This window comes from Triticum aestivum, chromosome 7D (assembly GCF_018294505.1).
Source record: "Triticum aestivum cultivar Chinese Spring chromosome 7D, IWGSC CS RefSeq v2.1, whole genome shotgun sequence".
Taxonomy (NCBI): Eukaryota; Viridiplantae; Streptophyta; class Magnoliopsida; order Poales; family Poaceae; genus Triticum; species Triticum aestivum.
This window is the reverse complement of record NC_057814.1, coordinates 291372036-291394305: the sequence shown is the minus strand read 5'-3', so window position 1 is coordinate 291394305 and position 22270 is coordinate 291372036.

Below are 22270 nucleotides of genomic sequence, written 5' to 3'. Positions count from 1 at the left end.
GTTCAAAAGTATCGTTATCTCATAGTACAAACTGTGAAACAAATTGATCAACCATGAGTGCACAATATCTCAATTACGCTAAAGTCCCTCAAATATAGACACCTCACTCTTTATCTTAAGTCAACCCCCCCCACCACCACCACACACACACACACATAGAGAAGTCGTTCTCTCCCCCAAACACCAACACACGAGCACATTAACACCCCTCTCTCTTGTAAAGTCCGGACCCCAACATAGGTCTCTATCACTTTGTCTCTCGGAGTCTCGGGCATGCACACATCTCTTCCCTCACTCTCTAGGTCTCCTGCTATCTCTCTTACCCAAGCACACGCACTATGTAGAGTGTATATTTCCCATACACACAAAACGTCGCCCCCAAACGTCTATCTCCCTAGTTATGTGGTTCTCGCGCACTCACCTCACAAACCACCCCTACTGCAAACAAGCACACTTTGTCTCCTTGTGCACCACTCTCCTCTTTCTATCTCTCCCACATGCAGACCCGCCCCAGCTCCTTCCCTGTATACATATATGTCGCGACTCTTTGCATAGATCCCTAATGTATAATCGTTCTCGATTTCACACATTGTTCTCTACACCATCTATTCTAGATCTCTCATGAAGTCCCTATCACACACACGATGACTCGCTTCCCTTGCGTCTCCGTTCATAGGCCAATTTCGGAAAACATCAACATTGTATCCCTATCTATACGCCATTTATGGACACAAACGACCCCTCTCGCCCCCTCTCTTCCTCTCTCTCTCTCTCTCTCTCTCTCTCTCTCTCTCCGTCGCTAGCTCTCTCTTTCTCTCGCTCTCACACCCCTCTCCCACACACACACTCGACGTCTCTTCCAAATAGTCTGCTCCCCCCGCCCGCACCCGTGCTACCTCGCTACTACACATGTCACACCATTCCCCCTTCCCTTATACTAGGTTTACATCATCAGTGGTCTCTCTACTCCACATACACTCTCTCCCTCTCACACACAAACGCGTGCACAAACACACACAGACACACACAAACACCCATTTATCTGGATCTTCATCTCTCCTCATGTCCGCATGTGTATCTCACACACTCACTCTCTAATTATGTATATGTGTCTCCACGTTACACAACACAAAGCCCCATGTACATGTCTCTCTCTATCCTCCACACACATAGACACAAAGAATCTGTTATCATTGCCTCAGTCTCTAACATATCACACACGCACACTGTCTCTCTCTCTCTCTCTCTCTCTCTCGCAAACACGCTCAACAAGGGTTTCCCCGTGAATAACTTACCGTCTATTCATCAACAGTCGTGGCAGTACGGCGAACACGAGACGTGAAAAAGAATAAATCTACACGTGCTTAGACCACCTAGTATGACTACTAGGACTAGAGCAAGCCAAAAAGCGTGCCGCCGTCACCCCCTCCTTGTCGACGACGGGAAAATCTTTGTTTTACACAGTCGAGAAGTCATTGTGCTAAGGCCCCACATGCCGAGGCGTTGAATAGAATGTAGATGCTAGTTTACGGAAGCAAGTATCGATAATACGTTTGTATCTCCATACTTACATTTCTTCTCTTATAAAAAAATGAGTTGGTGATGATGGTACGTGTGCCATCTTGCAATATAGACCGTCCGATCTATATCTGACGGATGGAAATTAAACTAAAAGATACCCGCACCCCTCTCCACATTTGCAGACAAGGCCTTCCCTCGTTCATCCTTATCTCCAACAAACCTCATTGTTGAGAAATTAAGAAAGGAAGCCTCTGGAACAAACTGGCCTGGTGGCCGCTGCCGGCGTTGTCAATCCCCATGCCTCCGCTCAGTCCGACCACCAACCACCACCACACCCCACTCCTCTTCACCTTATCTCATATTTCTCGAGATATCATTAGTTTTTACACATGGGATTACTCTCGCAAGGGTCAATCACAACAAGTGTTTTATAAAAAAATGCATCTTGATGTTCCGTGCAATGCACAGATCTTGCTAGTACTCCTACACAAGACTAAGTTGGTGATGCTGGTGTGTCTGCCATCCGTCGTTTCTGACCATTAGATCTACATCTAATGATTGTGAGGTAAGTTGTTGCCTCTTCGCGCCAACATCCCACTTGTCTACCAATTTGCAGAAAAACCCATAATTAGTATCTTAAAACCAACCACATCCCTCCCTGACCTCACCAAAACAGCCCAAGGAATATATTCTAATTGAAACATAATATATCTCTAGTGACATATGTATATCAAAATTAGAGTGTTTTGTACCAAGTTTGTGAATAAGTATTATTCTAATTATGATTCGTTGCAACGGACATGAACATTGCTAGTATTTCCAACCATGCATTTTTTCCTAGTATTCCATAGTTTCGAGTTTTCCATCAAGATATTAGTCACTCATGGTTGATATTTACTTTCAATCATGTACACATATGCACTATGTAACTACCCTTGCTTATTGGCTTCCAAAGCTTAACTTTCACTCCTACTTACAATATGTAGAGTATTTAACAAAAAACTACCACTTTCAACCAGCCCTAGGAAGAATCTATTGTACAAAAAATAGCAAAAACATACCCAAAATTTCTTAATCCACGCCAAAAACTACCTAGTACTCCTACCGATTAGGTTCGTTTAAACCCATTTATGACAGGGTTGGCCCACACGTCCGTGCTGGCGAGGCAGCTTAAACCAACACATTTTGTTTGACCGTTGACACGAGGGACCCACATCTGACCTTCTATCCTGTTATTCCCCCTCAAATCATTATTTTTCCTGAACATTACTTCAAACAGTACTGATGCGTGTTTGTCGGTGGCGCCGGTGATGAGCGAGTTGGCCGCCGCTCCACCGGACGGGCCGGACGCTGCGCTGGCCTCCGCACGGGTTTGTAGGCTGGCCCGAGCGTGACTCACGAGCGAGCAAGCCGCCGCGCTGGCCTTCGCTCGAGCCAGATGGCTGGCCTTAGCGCGGCGCGCGCGAGCAAGCCGCCGTGCTGCCGTGCCAATCTAGCTAGCAAACCTTGCAGACAAGCAGCTGGACGGAACTATCTTGGCTAGCTAGCGGCGGCGAGCGCCGGACGGAGCTGGCATCTGGGCTGCCGCAACATGGGCTCCGCACCGCCGGCGGTTTTGACCTCGCCTTCTGCCGGCGGCGGTAGCTGCGTCCCATGGCCGAGGATGACTAGGTGGACGGGCCGGAGGTAGGAGGTCACTCAAGGATTTTTGTTGGTAAGAGCATGTACAATGGTTGATAAGGTAGTCTTATCTTATGTCTGCCACGTATGCAAGTGGTAGTAGTTTCTTGGCATTTTAGTGGTTTCTTGCATTATTAGAGCACGTACAATAGAGCTGAGTCAGCGGGCTATAAGAAATAAACTAGTATATTTCTGCTTAGTTGGAGGAAAGAGAAGAGGAGAGAGAAGGTAAGCGGGCTCTTCGTGAAGAGCCAGCTCTAGCATGTGCTCCTAGGCACTTTGTGAGAATGAGAAGTGGGCCACATAATAAAAAAGTAGTACACTCTTTTGATCTATTATTGTACATGTTGGCTATAAGATGGGCTGTAGATGACATGGCACTGGCTTATAGCCAGCAGCTGGCTATACTATTAACCATGCTCTTAGGGGTTTCTTGTAAGGAACAATGTATGTACTACTAGCGACAAAAGGCGATTCTAGGTTGCGTTGTACTCCAACGAGTACTACTAGTGGTCGCGGGAGTGTATACCTCATTTTGTGGGTTCGATCCCGGCCGAACGCACGGCGACCTTTTTTTTAAAATAGTACTACTACACTTTGCTGCGAGCCAATATTTTACACGGGTAGTTTGAGTTTTGAAGTCAAACGGACGTGCGGCCCCACAATCTGGGTGCACTGGACAGCCTAGCCACGTGAACGGGTTTTCCTTCCCACCATCCCGTGGCTCGCGTGCTCGCCCTAGCCGCACCTCGCTTGCAGCTTCCAGCTAGTAGCATATTTAAACTAGCGCCTCCCAATTAAGCCCGAGGAGCCGGAAAAGCCTGGCGGGGCATTGGGAACTGTGCAATATGGCTCTGTACGTAAAATGCTCTACTACTACTCTGTAGCTTGTGGCGTTGCACGCATGGACTTCACTCCATTATCGGCTCTACTATAAAAGAAATTCCTCTTGACGTGTTTTTTTGAAAAGGAGGCAAAAGCTTTGCTTCATCTCATTCATAAAGAAGGAACTACTAACAAAGTTCGACGAGATCCATTACACCTCCACAAATGGAAGCGAAAAGCCTAGTCTCGCAGTATCAAATAACTCAAATGTTCTGCCCCCGCAGTAACCGTCGCTGATAAACAGGCTGCTAGTGTGTGCGTGAGAGGAGCGGCTGAGTAGGCCAGCTACGTGAGAGGAGCGGCTGAATAGAGCACCGAGAGTACCCACTAGGCCACTACGCAGGTGTACTTCCCCTGCATTGATAGTACAACGATGGTTCTAGAGAACAGTAGTACCCTCCACTTCCAACTATAGCTCCTTGGCCCCGAGATTCAAGAGTTCAAAACTGGTGCACTATACTAGACTAGACTAGAAGTACAGTACATCGCACTACTAGTTGAGAAAAGTAGTACTAGTACTGCTACAGTACGAGTACGTACTCCTCCGTCACATAATGTAAGACGTTTTTTGACACTAGTTGGCATGTACAAAAAATGGCAAAAACATACCCAAAATTTCTTAATCCACGCCAAAAACTACTACCTAGTGCCAAAAATTCCTTACTAGTGCTATTATTTACAGTATAATGCAATCCCATAACATTCCATAATGCTAGTACTAGTAGTAAATAATAGCCTCACCCCTTCGCTGAGGAATGATCTACAGTTGGAAGGGACGAGGCCCTGCGGTTACTACGCTCTTATCTCCTCCTCGCCAGTTCCCCTCCCCCCGAAGAGAAGGCAGTTCGTCGCTGCTCCCATGGATTCGCCAGGCGGTTCTCCTCCTCGTCGGGGCTAGGAGACCTTGGACGACGATCCTCTGGGAGAAATCGCACGCCGCTCCGACGTCCTCACCGCCGCAAGACTCGGTGCTTCCTGCACCAACTTTTTCAAGATGCTGCTTAAACAGGCTTGGGAAAAGGCCATGCTTGTTGGTCTTGAAGGAAATATGCCCTAGAGGCAATAATAAAGTTATTATTTATTTCCTTATATCATGATAAATGTTTATTATTCATGCTAGAATTGTATTAACCGGAAACATAATACATGTGTGAATACATAGACAAACAGAGTGTCACTAGTATGCCTCTACTTGACTAGCTCGTTGATCAAAGATGGTTATGTTTCCTAGCCATAGACATGAGTTGTCATTTGATTAACGGGATCACATCATTAGGAGAATGATGTGATTGACTTGACCCATTCCGTTAGCTTAGCACTCGATCGTTTAGTATGTTGCTATTGCTTTCTTCATGACTTATACATGTTCCTATGACTATGAGATTATGCAACTCCCGTTTACCGGAGGAACACTTTGTGTGCTACCAAACGTCACAACGTAACTGGGTGATTATAAAGGTGCTCTACAGGTGTCTCCAAAGGTACTTGTTGGGTTGGCGTATTTCGAGATTAGGATTTGTCACTCCGATTTTCGGAGAGGTATCTCTGGGCCCACTTAGTAATACACATCACTATAAGCCTTGCAAGCATTGTGACTAATGAGTTAGTTGCGGGATGATGTATTACGGAACGAGTAAAGAGACTTGCCGGTAACGAGATTGAACTAGGTATCGAGATACCGACGATCGAATCTCGGGCAAGTAACATACCGATGACAAAGGGAACAACGTATGTTGTTATGCGATCTGACCGATAAAGATCTTCGTAGAATATGTGGGAACCAATATGAGCATCCAGGTTCCGCTATTGGTTATTGACCGGAGAGGTGTCTCGGTCATGTCTACATAGTTCTCGAACCCGTAGGGTCCGCACGCTTAACGTTACGATGACAGTTATATTATGAGTTTATATGTTTTGATGTACCGAAGGTTGTTTGGAGTCCCGGATGTGATCACGGACATGACGAGGAGTCTCGAAATGGTCGAGCCATAAAGATTGATATATTGGAAGCCTATGTTTGGACATCGGAAGTGTTCCGGGTGAAATCAGGATTTTTCTGGAGTACCGGGAGGTTACCGGAACCCCCCGGTAACTTAATGAGCCTTAGTGGGCCTAGGTGGAAGAGAGGAGAGGAGGCCAGGGCAGGGCCGCGCGCCCCTCCCCCCCAGTCCGAATAGGACAAGGAGAGGGGGGCAGCGCCCCCCTTCCTTCCTCCCCTCCACCTCTTCCCCCTTTCTCTCCTAGTCCAACATGGAAAAGGGGGGAGTCCTACTCCCGGTAGGAGTAGGACTCCTCCTGGCGCGCCTCTCCTCTAGGCCGGCCGAACCCCCCTTGCTCCTTTATATACGGGGGTAGGGGGCACCTCTAGACACAATTGATCAACGATCTTTTAGCCGTGTGCGGTGCCCCCCTCCACCATATTACACCTCGATAATATCGTAGCGGTGCTTAGGCGAAGCCCTGCGTCGGTAGAACATCATCATCGTCACCACGCCGTCGTGCTGACGAAACTCTCCCTCAACACTCGGCTAGATCGGAGTTCGAGGGACGTCATCGAGCTGAACGTGTGCTGAACTCGGAGGTGCCGTGCGTTCGGTACTTGATCGGTCTAATCGTGAAGACGTACGACTACATCAACCGTGTTGTGTTAACGCTTCCGCTTTCGGTCTACGAGGGTACGTGGATAACACTCTCCCCTCTCGTTGCTATGCATCACCATGATCTTGCGTGTGCGTAGGAATTTTTTTGAAATTACTACGTTCCCCAACAGTAGCATCCGAGCCTGGTTTTATGCGTTGATGTTATATGCACGAGTAGAACACAAGTGAGTTCAGGGCGATATAAGTCATACTGCTTACCAGCATGTCATATTTTGGTTCGGCGGTATTGTGAGATGAAGCGGCCCGGACCGACATTACGCGTACGCTTACGCGAGACTGGTTTCACCGTTGCGAGCACTCGTTGCTTAAAGGTGACTGGCGGGTGTCTGTCTCTCTCACTTTAGTTGAACCGAGTGTGGCTACGCCCGGTCCTTGCGAAGGTTAAAACAACGCCAACTTGATAAACTATCGTTGTGGTTTTGATGCGTAGGTAAGAACGGTTCTTGCTAAGCCCGTAGCAGCCACGCAAAACTTGCAACAACAAAGTAGAGGACGTCTAACTTGTTTTTGCAGGGCATGTTGTGATGTGATATGGTCAAGACATGATGCTATATTTTATTGTATGAGATGATCATGCTTTGTAACCGAGTTATCGGCAACTGGCAGGAGCCATATGGTTGTCGCTTTATTGTATGCAATGCAATCGCCATGTAATTGTTTTACTTTATCACTAAGCGGTAGCGATAGTCGTAAAAGCAATAGTTGGCGAGACGACAACGATGCTACGATGGAGATCAAGGTGTCGCGCCGGTGACGATGGTGATCATGACGGTGCTTCGGAGATGGAGATCACAAGCACAAGATGATGATGGCCATATCATATCACTTATATTGATTGCATGTGATGTTTATCTTTTATGCATCTTATCTTGCTTTGATTGACGATAGCATTATAAGATGATCTCTCACTAAAATTTCAAGATAAAAGTGTTCTCCCTGAGTATGCACCGTTGCGAAAGTTCTTCGTGCTGAGACACCATGTGATGATCGGGTGTGATAGGCTCTACGTTCAAATACAACGGGTGCAAAACAGTTGCACACGCGGAATACTTAGGTTAAACTTGACGAGCCTAGCATATGCAGATATGGCCTCGGAACACTGAGACCGAAAGGTCGAGCGTGAATCATATAGTAGATATGATCAACATAGTGATGTGATCGGTTATGGTTTAGTTGATTTGGATCACGTAATCACTTAGATGATTAGAGGGATGTCTAGCTAAGTGGGAGTTCTTAAGTAATATGATTAATAGAACTTAAATTTATCGTGAACTTAGTACCTGATAGTATCTTGCTTGTCTATGTTAATTGTAGATAGATGGCCCGTGGTGTTGTTCCGTTGAATTTTAATGCGTTCCTTGAGAAAGCAAAGTTGAAAGATGATGGTAGCAATTACACGGACTGGGTCCGTAACTTGAGGATTATCCTCATTGCTGCACAGAAGAATTACGTCCTGGAAGCACCGCTAGGTGCCAAGCCTGCTGCAAGAGCAACACCAGAAGTTATGAACGTCTGGCCGAGAAAGCTGATGACTACTCGATAGTTCAGTGTGCCATGCTTTACGGCTTAGAACCGGGTCTTCAACGGCGTTTTGAACGTCATGGAGCATATGAGATGTTCCAGGAGTTGAAGTTAATATTTCAAGCAAATGCCTGGATTGAGAGATATGAAGTCTCCAATAAGTTCTACAGCTGCAAGATGGAAGAGAATAGTTCTGTCAGTGAGCATATACTCAAAATTTCTGGGTATAATAATCACTTGATTCAACTGGGAGTTAATCTTCCGGATGATAGCGCCATTGACAGAATTCTTCAATCACTGCCACCAAGCTACAAGAGCTTCGTGATGAACTATAACATGCAAGGGATAAATAAGACAATTCCCGAGCTCTTCGCAATGCTAAAGGCAGCGGAGGTAGAAATAAAAAAGGAGCATCAAGTGTTGATGGTCAATAAGACCACTAGTTTCAAGAAAAAGGGCAAAGGGAAGAAGAAGGGGAACTTCAAGAAGAACAGCAAGCAAGTTGCTGTTCAGGAGAAGAAGCCCAAGTCTGGACCTAAGCCTGAGACTGAGTGCTTCTACTGCAAGCAAACTGGTCACTGGAAGCGGAACTGCCCCAAGTATTTGGCGGATAAGAAGGATGGCAAGGTGAAAAAAGGTATATGTGATATACATGTTATTGATGTGTACCTTACTAATGCTCGCAGTAGCACCTGGGTATTTGATACCGGTTCAGTTGCTAATATTTGCAACTCGAAACAGGGGCTACGGATTAAGCGAAGATTGGTTAAGGACGAGGTGACGATGCGCGTGGGAAATGGTTCCAAAGTCGATGTGATCGCCGTCGGCACGCTACCTCTACATCTACCTTCGGGATTAGTATTAGACCTAAATAATTGTTATTTGGTGCCAGCGTTGAGCATGAACATTATATCTGGATCTTGTTTGATGCGAGACGGTTATTCATTTAAATCAGAGAATAATGGTTGTTCTATTTATATGAGTAATATCTTTTATGGTCATGCACCCTTGAAGAGTGGTCTATTTTTAATAAATCTCGGTAGTAGTGACACACATATTCATAATGTCAAAGCCAAAAGATGGAGAGTTGATAATGATAGTGCAACTTATTTGTGGCACTGCCATTTAGGTCATATCGGTGTAAAGCGCATGGAGAAACTCCATAATGATGGACTTTTGGAATCACTTGGCTATGAATCACTTGGTACTTGCGAACCGTGTCTCATGGGCAAGATGACTAAAATACCGTTCTCCGGTACTATGGAGAGAGCAACTAATTTGTTGGAAATCATACATACAGATGTATGTGGTCCGATGAATATTGAGGCTCGTGGCGGATATCGTTATTTTCTCACCTTCACAGATGATTTGAGCAGATATGGGTATATCTACTTAATGAAACATAAGTCTGAAACATTTGAGAAGTTCAAAGAATTTCAGAGCGAAGTTGAAAATCATCGTAACAAGAAAATAAAGTTTCTACAATCAAATTGTGGAGGAGAATTTTAAGTTACGAGTTTGGCCTACATTTGAAACAATGCGGAATAGTTTCGCAACTCACGCCACCCGGAACACCACAACGTAATGGTGTGTCCGAATGTCGTAATCGTACTTTACTAGATATGGTGCGATCTATGATGTCTCTTACTGATTTATCGCTATCGTTTTGGGGTTATGCTTTAGAGACGGCTGCATTCACTCTAAATAGGGCACCATCAAAATCCGTTGAAACGACACCTTATGAACTATGGTTTGGCAAGAAACCAAAGTTGTCGTATCTTAAAGTTTGGGGTTGCGATGCTTATGTGAAGAAACTTCAACCTAATAAGCTCGAACCTAAATCGGAGAAATGTGTCTTCATAGGATACCCAAAGGAGACTGTTGGGTACACCTTCTATCACAGATCCGAAGGCAAGACATTCGTTGCTAAGAGTGGATCCTTTCTAGAGAAGGAGTTTCTCTCGAAAGAAGTGAGTGGGAGAAAAGTAGAACTTGATGAGGTAACTGTACGTGCTCCCTTATTGGAAAGTAGATCATCACAAAAATTAGTTTCTGCGACACCTACACCAATTAGTGAGGAAGTTAATGATAATGATCATGAAACTTCAGATCAAATTATTACTGAACCTCGTAGGTCAACCAGATTAAGATCCGCACCAGAGTGGTACGGTAATCCTGTTCTGGAGGTTATGCTACTAGACCATGACGAACCTACGAACTAGGAAGAAGCAATGGTGAGCCCAGATTCCGCAAAATGGCTTGAGGCCATGAAATCCGAGATGGGATCCATGTATGAGAACAAAGTATGGACTTTGGTTGACTTGCCCGATGATCGGCAAGCCATTGAAAATAAATGGATCTTCAAGAAGAAGACTGACGCTGACGGTAATGTTACTGTCTATAAATCTCGACTTGTTGCGAAAGTTTTTCGACAAGTTCAAGGGATTGACTACGATGAGACCTTCTCACCCGTAGCGATGCTTAAGTCTGTCCGAATCATGTTAGCAATTGCCGCATTTTATGATTATGAAATTTGGCAAATGGATGTCAAGACTGCATTCCTGAATGGATTTCTGGAAGAAGAGTTGTATATGATGCAACCGGAAGGTTTTGTCGATCCAAAGGGAGCTAACAAAGTGTGCAAGCTCCATCGATCCATTTATGGACTGGTGCAAGCCTCTCGGTGTTGGAATAAACGCTTTGATAGTGTGATCAAAGCATTTGGTTTTATATAGACTTTTGGAGAAGCCTGTATTTACAAGAAAGTGAGTGGGAGCTCAGTAGCATTTCTGATATTATATGTGGATGACATATTGTTAATTGGAAATGATATAGAATTTCTGGATAGCATAAAGGGATACTTCAATAAGAGTTTTTCAAAGAAAGACCTCGGTGAAGCTGCATATATATTGGGCATCAAGATCTATAGAGATAGATCAAGACGCTTAATTGGACTTTCACAAAGCACATACCTTGACAAAGTTTTGAAGAAGTTCAAAATGGATCAAGCAAAGAAAGGGTTCTTGCCTGTACTACAAGGTGTGAGATTGAGTAAGACTCAATGCCCGACCACTGCAGAAGATAGAGAGAAGATGAAAGATGTTCCCTATGCTTCAGCCATAGGCTCTATCATGTATGCAATGCTGTGTACCAGACCTGACGTGTGCCTTGCTATAAGTTTAGCAGGGAGGTACCAAAGTAATCCAGGAGTGGATCACTGGACAGCGGTCAAGAACATCCTGAAATACCTGAAAAGGACTAAGGATATGTTTCTCATTTATGGAGGTGACAAAGAGCTCATCGTAAATGGTTACGTTGATGCAAGCTTTGACACTAATACAGACGATTCTAAATCGCAAACCGGATACGTGTTTACATTGAACGGTGGAGCTCTCAGTTGGTGCAGTTCTAAGCAAAGTGTCGTGGCGGGATCTATGTGTGAAGCGGAGTACATAGCTGCTTCGGAAGCAGCAAATGAAGGAGTCTGGATGAAGGAGTTCATATCCGATCAAGGTGTCATACCTAGTGCATCGGGACCAATGAAAATCTTTTGTGACAATACTGGTGCAATTGCCTTAGCAAAGGAATCCAGATTTCACAAGAGAACCAAGCACATCAAAAGACGCTTCAATTCCATCCGGGATTTAGTCCAGGTGGGAGACATAGAAATTTGCAAGATACATACGGATCTGAATGTTACAGACCCGTTGACTAAGCCTCTTCCACGAGCAAAACATGATCAGCACCAAGACTCCATGGGTGTAAGAATCATTACTGTGTAATCTAGATTATTGACTCTAGTGCAAGTGGGAGAGTGAAGGAAATATGCCCTAGAGGCAATAATAAAGTTATTATTTATTTCCTTATATCATGATAAATGTTTATTATTCATGCTAGAATTGTATTAACTGGAAACTTGATACATGTGTGAATACATAGACAAATAGAATGTCACTAGTATGACTCTACTTGACTAGCTCGTTGATCAAAGATGGTTATGTTTCCTAGCCATAGACATGAGTTGTCATTTGATTAACGGGATCACATCATTAGGAGAATGATGTGATTGACTTGACCCATTCCGTTAGCTTAGCACTCGATCGTTTAGTATGTTGCTATTGCTTTCTTCATGACTTATACGTGTTCCTATGACTATGAGATTATGCAACTCCCGTTTACCGGAGGAACACTTTGTGTGCTACCAAATGTCACAACGTAACTGGGTGATTATAAAGGTGCTCTACAGGTGTCTCCAAAGGTACTTGTTGGGTTGGCGTATTTCGAGATTAGGATTTGTCACTCCAATTGTCGGAGAGGTATCTCTGGGCCCACTCGGTAATGCACATCACTATAAAGCCTTGCAAGCATTGTAACTAATGAGTTAGTTGCGGGATGATGTATTACGGAATGAGTAAAGAGACTTGCCGGTAACGAGATTGAACTAGGTATCGAGATACCGACGATCGAATCTCGGGCAAGTAACATACCGATGACAAAGGGAACAACGTATGTTGTTATGCGGTCTGACCGATAAAGATCTTCGTAGAATATGTGGGAGCCAATATGAGCATCCAGGTTCCGCTATTGGTTATTGACCGGAGAGGTGTCTCGGTCATGTCTACATAGTTCTCGAACCCGTAGGGTCCGCATGCTTAACGTTACGATGACAGTTATATTATGAGTTTATATGTTTTGATGTACCGAAGGTTGTTTGGAGTCCCGGATGTGATCATGGACATGACGAGGAGTCTCGAAATGGTCGAGACATAAATATTGATATATTGGAAGCCTATGTTTGGACATCGGAAGTGTTCCGGGTGAAATCGCGATTTTTCCGGAGTACCGGGAGGTTACCGGAACCCCCCGGTAACTTAATGAGCCTTAGTGGGCCTAGGTGGAAGAGAGGAGAGGAGGCCAGGGCAGGGCCGCGCGCCCGTCCCCCCAGTCCGAATAGGACAAGGAGAGGGGGGCGGCGCCCCCCCTTCCTTCCTCCCCTCCACCTCTTCCCCCTTTCTCTCCTAGTCCAACATGGAAAAGGAGGGGAGTCCTACTCCCGGTAGGAGTAGGACTCCTCCTGGCGCGCCTCTCCTCTAGGCCGGCCGAACCCCCCTTGCTCCTTTACATACGGGGGCAGGGGGCACCTCTAGACACAATTGATCAACGATCTTTTAGCCATGTGCGGTGCCCCCCTCCACCATATTACACCTCGATAATATCGTAGCGGTGCTTAGGCGAAGCCCTGCGTCGGTAGAACATCATCATCGTCACCACGCCGTCGTGCTGACGAAACTCTCCCTCAACACTTGGCTGGATCAGAGTTCGAGGGACGTCATCGAGCTGAACGTGTGCTGAACTCGGAGGTGCCATGCGTTCGGTACTTGATCGGTCGGATCGTGAAGACGTACGACTACATCAACCGCGTTGTGTTAACGCTTCCGCTTTCAGTCTACGAGGGTACGTGGATAACACTCTCCCCTCTCGTTGCTATGCATCACCATGATCTTGCGTGTGCGTTGGAATTTTTTTGAAATTACTACGTTCCCCAACAGGTCTTCCATGCGTCCTCGAGGAGAAGGTTCTTCTATGGGACAATCCTTCGAACAGTCCACCGCTCCCTGGCCATGGTTGCACATTGACTCTGCTAGAGTTGCCGACGTTGAGAGGCAGTCAAATTTTGTCCGATGAGCAGGTCAGTAATGGAGTTTGATCATGTAGTACTTAGTTATTCCATTTCCATCCCGTAATTTCTCCGCTGCCCACCGTCTTATATATAGGTCTAGGTCGGTGCCAACGAAGATTGGCTTGCATAACTCTGGCTGGATACCACCATCATTTTGGACAACATCCACAACAGTGCGGCCGTTCCGGTAGACCCCTTCTCCACCATTGGGATCGGCCTTCCGGACTGGATGGGCTTGAATATGTATGATGATGCCTACATGAGATTGAAGAAGCTAGCAATTGCGGACCCGCCGACAAAGCGACGCGGCTACGACGATTACTATCTCATCGCGGTGTTCGACATAAGGATTGCCATCAATGCAAGAGGCAGTAACGGTAGAGGCTGGCGCATGTTGGCGGCTGCAGATTTGTACCCCTACACGTTCGAAGACGCCGTGCGCCATCTAGGCCACATCTTCGCAGTGACAAGCCAGGGGACTTGTTTCATCTGGTTGCCATCCTACGGTACGGGAGATTACAAACGGAATGCACAAACCATCATTTGCATCCCTAACGGTACTCCATTATTTTGCAGGGACCAGTCATCCCCCGATCAAAATAAGATCGCCGATCCTGGATGTGCATTTGCATCCGCGATTCGGTCTAACCTGGAACCTTGTAGCTGACTTTGGCATATTGGGATCAACTATCTTAGCAGTCGTTACCCATGGTACCACTGATGTGCAACATGGTCACACAATCTACCACGATCGGACCGTCACCATCTACCCAGGTATTCCATTTTTAACCCTCTCGCCTTCTCTTTCATTGTTGTACTAGTAGTATACTTTGTAGTACTAGTAGGAGTACTTTTTACCTTGGAGGACGCGTATAGCTAGCTAGGCCCTTGAAGACTTGAACCCACTAGCTGCCACCATTTTTGTTTTTCCATGTCTTACTATCTCATCCATGTAGCCAAGAGTGGCTATATATAATAAGCCGGTTATTTTACTTCCTCTATACCGGAGTAGTACTATTTGCTGCACAGTATTACTGACCGCCATATTTGAGCACAACATTATTATGCATGGACCTTGACTATGTACGTCACCATGTGTCCAGATCTGGGATGCCGCGTGTACCAGATGAACGGCGCCGAGGTCGACCCCCGTGATGCTACGTGGGTGCCGAGGAACACTCTTGGAGAGTACTCGCTTTTCATCGGGGACAGCTACCCCATTGTGAAGCGGATGCCACCTTCCGTGCACGACACGGAAGGCCTGCCATTCATGAAGCATGGTTGTGTCTTCAGTGCGCACTGCCGGATGAACGACATGCTGGGACACGCTATCCCTGATTTATGCCGCTTCAGCTTGGATGAGTCTCCATCGTGTGAAACCGGACTAGAAAGTTGCAACAATGATTCCCGTTGCCCACCGCTATGGATCGTGCCATCCATGAAGAACACCTGGGACTGGAACCTGGAGGAGGACATGTAGCCCATCTATAACGTGTAAGTGGAGTACGGTAATTGTGAACGGTAGCGTTGTGAATATATGTAGACTAGTCGTGCACAAATTTATCACATGAATTGGAGATGAACTTGTGTGGCATACTGGCATTTGTCCTTTAGAATTTATTACTAGTAAATGTGTTATGTGTATGTGCAACTTGTGTGGTTGTTGCACGGGCTCCAACATGCTCTTTGAGAAAAAAGGTGGCACAACTTTGGATATACGTGACGTGGCGGCATCATACAGTAGCATCGTTCGCTATAGTTGTAGTACACTCCTACTAGGACGACAACTCCTATAAAACCTTGCGCTTGGCTCTTTGCCTCTTCGGGGTTCAATAGTTCGTACTCGTGTGAACCTTGCACTTGGCTCTTCGCCTCTTCGGAAGGTCCAACAATGATGATACTACAGTACAATATGCTTCTGGCAATCTGACACCGATTGAACTGCTGCACGTCCACCGAGAGGGCGAGGGCGAGGGAGAGGGAGAGGGAGAGGGAGAGGGCGCTGTAGTCAAAACCCTCTCCTCGTCCTGCGAACCACCGCGCGCGTGGGCGAGGGAGAGGCGTAGTAAGCAAGCTTCTCCTCGTTCGGTGAGTTGACGGGACACATCAAAGCAGTACTAGTACTACTAGTAGTAGTCCATACTGCGTCCTTTCCGATTAATAAGGCTTAATTTGAAACGAGAAAAATACACTGGCGGTCAATGTATGTAACAATACGCTCTTTACGGTCACTATATATAGTTTTGTGGCGATTATACGATCACTAGCTCATCGTAGAGCACCGTATTGCACCCTACTGACCGGCCACATAGTCGATGTGGCACTTTGTTGACTGGTTAAATTGTCACCTAGTTTCTGGGTCCCACCTGTCAGTTGGCAGAGCAAAGAAATCAATTAAACAAAACTTTACGCAGGCGCGACACGAGTCCAACCCTTGCGCGCGAACCGCCCTGGCTGTGTATGTGAGTGCATGCACGTTTCCTCCCTTGGTCTTCCAACAAAGAGTGTACATCGGCTATAAAACAAAGAGTGTAGTACATGATGTACATCTACACTTCCAATGCATTTAGCCTTTAATCTAAATCGATATTGATTGACTAATGCACCAACTTGTGCTGTAGGTATAGGCTACATGTCTATCCTTAATTACAGCATGCAATGGCCTTCATTTAATCTTCTTATCTCAATGGTCGCATGCACACATAAGTCTGCTACTTTTAGGCGCTAATTATGCCCTGGTCAATGTGTAAATCTCTAAATGTACAGTCTTTCACGGATGTAGGGAGTAGGTTGAGCACTTGAGCGTGAGCGCGTGTGTTGCGTCGTGTGCTGTGTGCCGCATGGGTGCGTGAGTGTTGCGTGCGTCCATGTGTACGTGTGAGTGTTGCATGTTGCATGCATGCATGCATGCATGGGGCTTACTCCCTCCCATTGACATGTTCATATTTCAAGCTTCCTCTGTTCCCTCCATATGGTGATACTCCCTCTGTTCCCAAATAGTACGGAGTAAAAGCCTCCCTCTGTTCCCAAATATGGAGTATTTGTCTTTCAACAGATTTCAACAAGTGACTAGGTACGGAGCAAAATGAGTGAAGTGAGCGTAGAGGCATAGGGATATTGTAGAAAGGAAGTCCTCGCGATCCATTATTCCCCATCTCGGTCTGAGAGAACTATTCAACTAGTCTTCGCAGTGAAGTGACAATACACGCTGCAACAGATGGGACACGTAATTAATAAGCTGAACCAGTGTGTTGGTGTTACTAAATCAGCCTTACCCAATACTGCGATCATGTTTGCCAGTAGAGCACGCTTCCGCAAATACGCCTACGCACCTCTGTCCTCCATTAACTGACATATGGGCCCTGTTGTGGTAGACTCACATGTCATCGGTGTAACTATTTACACTCCGAAGGACTGTATATCCTGGTAGTAGTACTAGTAGAATTGAGATTGAATGCACTTTCTTCCCCGTCTTCCACTCTTCTTCCTCCTCTCTTCTTCTTCCTCCTCTCTTCTTGTTCCTCCTCTCTTCTTCTTCCTCCTCTCTTCCCCATCGTCGGCCGCACACCATTTACCCCCACTCACTGCTCGCCCGCCCGCGCCATCTTCCTTGGTAGCTCGCGCGTACCATATCCCCCCGCTCACTGCTCGGCCACACGAGGAGAAGCTTCTTCGCTCGCCCGCCCGAATCCACTTCTCCGCTGGCTCGCAGGCACCAAAAACCCCAATGGCAGAACCGACTGACACGCAGAGCCGCGATTGGAATTCCCTCCCTGATGTTCTCTTGGAGCAGATCTGTAGTCGTATGGACCTACTCAGCACCGTCCGTCTGGCCGCATGCTCGGTGTCTTTGTACCGTCTACTCGTCTGCAACCGGCCGGCTCTTTTCAAGACACCCTGCTTGCTGATGCCCGATCCTTGCAGGTGGCCCAGACACCGACTTGACGATCCTACGGAGGTTGCCGTGGTGCCCCTCGACATGCTACCACTACCCGTCCACCTGTCCTTCATGTGCGGCCACTACTGGGCGGGCATGAAGGCCAACTGGATCGTCCTCATCCACCACACCGGTAGTCCATGGCGTCTCGTGGATATCTACACCCAGCGAGAGATCACCCTTACATCATTGGATACCGCCACCATTGAGCCTCGCGGCCCGCCAGACACTCCTGCCTACTACGCACAAGACGCGTCAAGCTTTTGGCTCGACCTCTGTTTGCAGAAAGTTGTAATCTGTGAAGTGCCCACACCATCAGAAGACTACATGCATTACAAGCTCATTGCCTTGTTCAACATGGGATTAGTCTATCTGGAATCCGGTCGCCATACATGGTTATGGCTCATCATCAATCCTGTTGAGGCAACATTTCTGTCTGATGCTATAGTGCACGATGGCATCGTTTACGCGGTCGACGCACAGATTGGCTGCCTCTACTGGTGGAATCTATTGTCGTGTAATTGTTCTATCTCATCTCATCTTTACCTTATGAATACGACTGCCTATTCATTTGTTACAAATTTAGAATGCATAGCATGTCTATAACCACATCATTGCTATATGTTCCTCTCATTTCCTAGATTTTTATGACCACACATGTTATTGTTAGAGTTGATATGAGAACAATTGGCATCTAATGATTGTTAGAATACATATTATGAGCATAACATCATGACTGCTATATGTTACTCTCGTTTACAAGATTTTTATAACAACGCATGTTATTGCTTAGAGTTGATATGAGAACAGTAGTAGTAAGTGCTATGGTAGAATATGAGTAGGCGCTGTCATAGCTGTTTTCCTCTCATTGTTACATGATGTTTGAACCATGACATATTGCTAGAATATGAAAGCCATTGGCTTATTTTTTGAACTTGGGGTATGATTATGACCACGGCATTGCAATTCTCTGTCTATGATATGTGTCACTGTTATAATAATCTTAATTCCACACATACCCTGAACATGATTGTTTATTTTTGTCCTTTTGGTCTCCAATTTGAATTGTTGCAGCAGACGCAAATGCGCTGGCCTTCATGATTCCAGGACCTAGAATCATACCAGCCGATAGGTGGTGGTTTATCGCTCGTTCAGCTGACGGCGGTCATTTGATGCTCATTCGCATGTACCAAATTGACCAAACCATTACATCAAACCACATGCAGTACAATGCGTGGGGCGTTCGTGACATTGATGGCTATGGCTACTTCGTGTTCGAGAAAGATCCCAGCTCCGTTGGGCCAGGCGTATTCAACTGGAGGCGGGTTTACAGCCTCGGCAACCACTCCTTGTTCCTCGGGCTCAATTATCGGATCATCCAACCAATCATCGATCATATCACCGGTGATGATTACTGTGCTATGCAACTTCCATTCGCGAGGGGGGCTGTGTTTACACATCATACCATGGGTTTCATGAATCACCATATCCAGAGATTCGTCGACACAGCTTGTTGCCAGATAATCTTTAGTGTGTGAAAGGCATCAAGCTTCCATGCGATGGATGGCTTTTGCAAACCCGACATGCGGAGATGTGGTTCATGCCAACAGCAAATATGCACAACTTGATTCGTGCTAATATCTAGACTGAGCCATGTATTCTGCTGCTGTAGCACGACCCTCTTTTGTTGGATATTATGTACTGTTGTTAGTTTGAGCACTCCTCTGGTTTGAAGAATAGATACCTTCCTGGGATCAAGTGCATCCTAACTCACCTGCGTAGGATGTACTGATAATGATGATGGAGATGCTGTGCAGAAGCCATATATATATATCAGTTAGGCTTCAAGTGCATACTTGTTAGTTAAACCTATGTATAAATTGTGACACTAAATACGACTAGTAAGTAGTACAGTAGCAGTACTAGTATACGTCGGTCAAATTATTCATCATGTCCACACATTGAATTGACGTGACAACACGCTGTGCGTGAGGTGACACAAGAATCCCGGCGGTGTGTTCGGGTATTCTGGACTTCAGATTTGGAGTACCACTTATCTGTCGAAATCTTTCATCATTCACTTAAAACAGTTGATTGATCATACATTGAGTACCATATAACTGGAATTACCGATGCAAGTCGAAGAAGGATTGGCCGGTGCTGCCGGCTGGCGTCAAGTTCGATCCCACGGATCAGGAGCTGATCGAGCACCTTGAGGCCAAAGTGAGTGCTGACAGCGCGAGATTTCAGTCTCTCATCGATTTGTTCATACCAACCATCGACAGCGAGCACGGCATATGCTACACCCAACCTGAGAAACTTCCAGGTAAGACACCGATCGGCCGTCTACTTGCACAAACATATTCCTTTGTTTATAGCTCTATTTTTCTGTTTAGACACAGACCTGGTGAAGCAATTACAATTTGACAGTTAATAAAAAGTGAAACAAGTGACTGCAACATGCCAAAGATGTTATGAAAATGCCAAATAGGTACACTAAAACCTGTATTCCACAATACTGCAGGTATCACACTGAGTGGCCTAAGGAAGCATTTCTTCCAGCGCAATTCCAGGGCATTCAAAAGGGGCACGTGGACGCGTCGCAAGATACAGTCGGAGTGGGGCATGCACGCGATGTGGCACAAGACCGGCAATACCTTGCCGGTGATGGTCAACGGCCGGCAGACGGGCAGCAGAAAAGGTTCTGGTGCTGCACACCAACAAGAACTTCGACCAGCACAGGACCAACTGGGTGATGCACCAGTACCACCTCGGGGACCTGGAGCAACAGAAGGAGCAGGAGCTAGTCCTCTGCAAGATTTTCTACCAGACGAACACTAGGGCCAGGAGTAAAATGATTATAAGTTAGTTTGGTATTGGTAGATGTACTACCTTGTCGTCCGCAAGTTGGTATTGCTGTTAACGATCTTTTGGTATGAACTTGCATTTGCTTCCAACCATCATGCCGAGGGTCAACGTGGATATAAAGCTGAATCATTTGTTTCAAAACGAATTTTTAGGCACCTGATTTTTATTTGATGGGTAGCATAAGCACCCGCCATTCGAATTCCCAGTTCTCCAATTTTTTCGAAACAAGTGCATGCACTTATTATCACGATAAAAAAACAATATCCGTGCTGCATCCCAGTTATCAGTCTGTACTTGCAGAATTCTCTCGTTTATTGAGCACGTATATTGTTTTTTCAGGTCGAGCAAGTTTCAACTGGGCTGTAGACTGCCCAGGGTTGGTTTTGTTTTTAACAGGCCTAGCCCATGACGACAAAAGGGCACAAAGATCCAGCAGGTATCTACTGGCCTCTGGCCCGCCAGCGTTAGTTATATTTTGTCTTACAACATCCACAGGCAGTTTTTTACTGAATCAAACACACAGCCCAGTTCTATTTTCCTCTTGAAACGCATGTCCTACATCCATTTTCTAATCTCTACCTATAGTTTTACTAGTTCATATACACGTATCATTATATTGAAAACACATAAAATTCCCTTTTAATATTTACATCCTTATTTTTGTTGTTTTTTCCCACCCAGCGCTGATTTTTTTACCACTGGTTTTCCCTTAAACCAACTCAATTGACCCACGTCTTATTTGCTTACAAAAACAAAACGATTTTTTTGGCAAATCAATAAGTTCTTAAAAAATGTTTATCATTTCGGGATTACAACAGTTCGGACTCCACCGAAATATGCAAAATAAGGTTGAACTTTTTGACCGTGGTCCTGGGCAGAAAATGGGCTGTAATAAATTACTTAAGAATTAACAAATGGGCTGCAAATTTAAAAAATAGCAAATGGGCTTTATGTTGTCTGCCACAGATTTGGAGGCTGACTTGTGGGCCTACTAAGTTCATGCGTACACAAGGTTTCTCAAAAAAGAAACTTAGTCAACAATCGACTCTACCAGCGTCAGACCGTTAGATGTCAATCTAACGGCAATCGTGCTTCTTCAGTCTCTGATCTTCCTGCCCCAGCCGCCCAAACCAGCGCCGTCGGAACCGCCTGCTCCCGCCTCCCGTGGCCGGCAGTGCTGCCGGGCAGGCCTCACGGCCCCATCATACTCGCATCCCTGGCCTGTCTATCCCTCTACTCACCCACACCTCCTGTTATTTTCCGGCGACGGCAGCCGAACCAGTCAACCCTCGTACTCTCCACCGCGTGGGCAGCCACTGCCGTGTCTTCCCCGGCTCCGTGTCGTTCCCTTCGTAGGCCTCGCCGTCGTCCACCGCCCTGGTGCTCTCGGCGCGGCGTGGTCAACGATGTCCATCCAACGGCCGTAGTGCTTCTTCAACCTCTAGTCTTCTTGCCCCAGCCGCCCAAAGCAGCGCCGGTCGTGCCGCATGCTCCTGCCTCCCGTGGCCGGCTGTGTTG